We start from the raw sequence: 3,189 nt of genomic DNA on the forward strand, positions 1-3,189 counted from the left end.
GAAATATACATTTTTATGAAAATTTCGTATTTATTATGGTTTAGCTTTTTGTTTTAATATAACGTACAAAGTATTTAAAAATGTCGAGCTTTTAGAATGTTATGTTGAAACATAAGAATATAATAGCAATAATAATACATTTTATCGTACACCAGAAATAAAAATATTATCAAGATGGAGAACAGAGGATATGGTATTGTGTCGGCGTAGGTGTACAAATTGTGATATAAAATATAAAGTGACATATAAACGTGTAAGCATACTTAAATATAGGTTTATTCGACGTCACAGGAGACCGAAGAGCTGGCAACTACTTCGGACAAAGAATTAGTTTAGCTATTCAAAGAGGGAACGCTGCCAGTATCTTCGGAACCTTGCCTAAAGGGACTCCTTTTAATTATATTTTTTAGTTATTATTATTATTATTATTATATATACTTAAGCTTTTTTTAGTTTAATGTAATTTAACTTATTTTTATAGTAATAATTGTATATATTATGTGCTATAAGATCTATTATACAGGCAAATACATACATTACATATAGATAATATAGAAATATTTTGAAACTAGATAAAATGAGATATTATAAGAATGATTTGAAAAAAAAAACTTTTTTAAATAATAATATAGGTACATATATAAATACATACAAATACATATATGCATACAAACATACATATACAATATATACATACTCACAAACATACATAACAAATCTTCATATACATTGTGATTTTATTTTTAGGCTTAATTAATTCTTGTTTACTTTTCGGATTTGGAAAGTTATTTCCGCTAAAAACCTTGGTTGTATGATTTAAGTAGGGCAATGATGTTCTTGCGACTGGATTCATAATACTAAAGGGATACTTGTTTTGTTGATACAAGCGTTTAACTACCCGTAAACTGGGAATTTATCACCGGGTTAGATACACGTCATTATTATGGATGCAATGTTAACCGTATTACTGTTTTACGACTAATTATTTGAAAATAAATGATTCATAAAAATTTGTTTTGTGTGCGAAATATGAAATCACTAGCTGTGCCCGCGACTTCGTCCACGTAGAATTTAACAAAAAAGTTAATATTTAGTTCGCAGAGTTATAAAATAAATAGATTTCTAAAATAAAAGTTGCCTAAGTTACTCCTTATCACATCATCTAACTGCCAGTGAAAGCCTCGTCAAAATCGGTCCAGCCGTTTCAGAGATTAGCCGGAACAGAGATACAGATAGACAGACAGATAAAATTTGTAAAAAATGTTATTTTGGTATATGTACCGCGTACTCATCCACATGCATATAGTAAAAAGCGTGTGGCGACATCTATCACGCGAAATACGAACGACTATGAAACTACGTAATTAGAGAAAAACTGACGTATGCTACATCGCGCTATCAGAGTTTTCAAAGTGATTAAGTATATATACAAGATCCCGACAACAACCGTCGGGGCGTTAGCCCGCCAGACACAACACCCGTCTGGTTGGAGGATCCTCCCTTTTCCTCGCGTTCACAAACTGGTGACCCCGACGTGATCATCAACGCAGCCTTCGCAAAAGCCACGTCATCGTGACGTCATCATCACTTGACCCCGAGCATGAACATCAGCGCAACCTTCATCGTCATCGTCACTTCCTCAAGCTTTCGAGCAGCGAGAAGCATCCAGCATCTACGGCTTCAGCCAGCCAGCATCTACGGCTACTACGGGTATCCTGACCACCAGCATGCAGCGAACGCGCATTCCTGGTCATCGCCCACAGCCTTCTCAGCGACTTTGGCACAGCACACTGCACTTCGGCCGGTCAGCAAGCAGAGACGCACTTCTCTCCTGGTCGACGCAGCAGCCAGCCACTACGCAGCACTGCACCACTCCGACTCACTGGAGCATATGCAGCATCACCGCAGACAGTTCCGACTCACCGTGAACTATGCGGCATCTGGTTCCGACTCACTGGAACACTCTACTGGCCCGGCAAGCATCACAAGATGAATGGACGATTTAACCTGCTATCGACCTCCGGTCTCGGAGGGGAGTGATGTGGCGACATCTATCACGCGAAATACGAACGACTATGAAACTACGTAATTAGAGAAAAACTGACGTATGCTACATCGCGCTATCAGAGTTTTCAAAGTGATTAAGTATATATACAAGATCCCGACAACAACCGTCGGGGCGTTAGCCCGCCAGACACAACACCCGTCTGGTTGGAGGATCCTCCCTTTTCCTCGCGTTCACAAGCGGTTATTTTAATATTACAAACAAACACTCCAATTTTATTTTATTTTATCTAAGATGTAGCGTTTTAAAATACGCCAAAAGGTTTTTATTCCTATATATTAGAATTTGATGTAAGCTCATTACTTGTGTGAAACTAATATAAAATTCATGATTTCGTTAGTTTCAGTGAAATTTAATAAAAGTATAAATTGGTCTATATTTTCATTTACTATATTATTATAGCGTTGTGTATTGCTCGTAAAAGCATATGTTATTTTATATTTCAGAATTTTTATTATTGGATTGATCGTAACTGTACCTAAGTTCCAAACCCGAAACAAGGAAAAGATCATATATGTAGTCGTACGAGAACAAGAAAAAAATTGTTTAACACACATACGGCCATGTCTTTGAGGCTACTTAATAGTTAGTGTGTTTAGGTAAAAAAAACAGTAAGTGAAAATAAAGGTCAAATCAAGTTGGCTACTCAAACGGGTTAGTTAAAAAAAAATAACAGAGAATACGTTTAAGTATAATATATCTTATAGTAGTATGTACGAGTATACACATCAATATGTTGTTACTAACTTATTAGTGTTATAAGTATTAAACTTTCACGTTACCATAAACACTTTTGATTCTACGAGATTATTATTATTGTCATTTTGAATGTACATCAGACACACATTAGGCACAACGACATGGCTCTAATTTAAATAATTAAGTTTCAAAATGATTTGAGATTAATGAACAATATAAATTTTAAATGACAATTACGGTAAAAAATATCCTTAAAACGTTTTTTATTAATGTAAACATCATATTGACACCTAGAAACAAAGCGATATTCAATATGTTACATAGTCGATTAATAAATTATATATTCTGTCGCCAGTCGCCATTCGAACTTCGCACTGTAATATCGTAGCAATAATTAAATATTGTAAATTATAGTATTACAATAC

Source organism: Melitaea cinxia, chromosome 13, assembly GCF_905220565.1.
Source record: "Melitaea cinxia chromosome 13, ilMelCinx1.1, whole genome shotgun sequence".
Lineage (NCBI taxonomy): Eukaryota > Metazoa > Arthropoda > Insecta > Lepidoptera > Nymphalidae > Melitaea > Melitaea cinxia.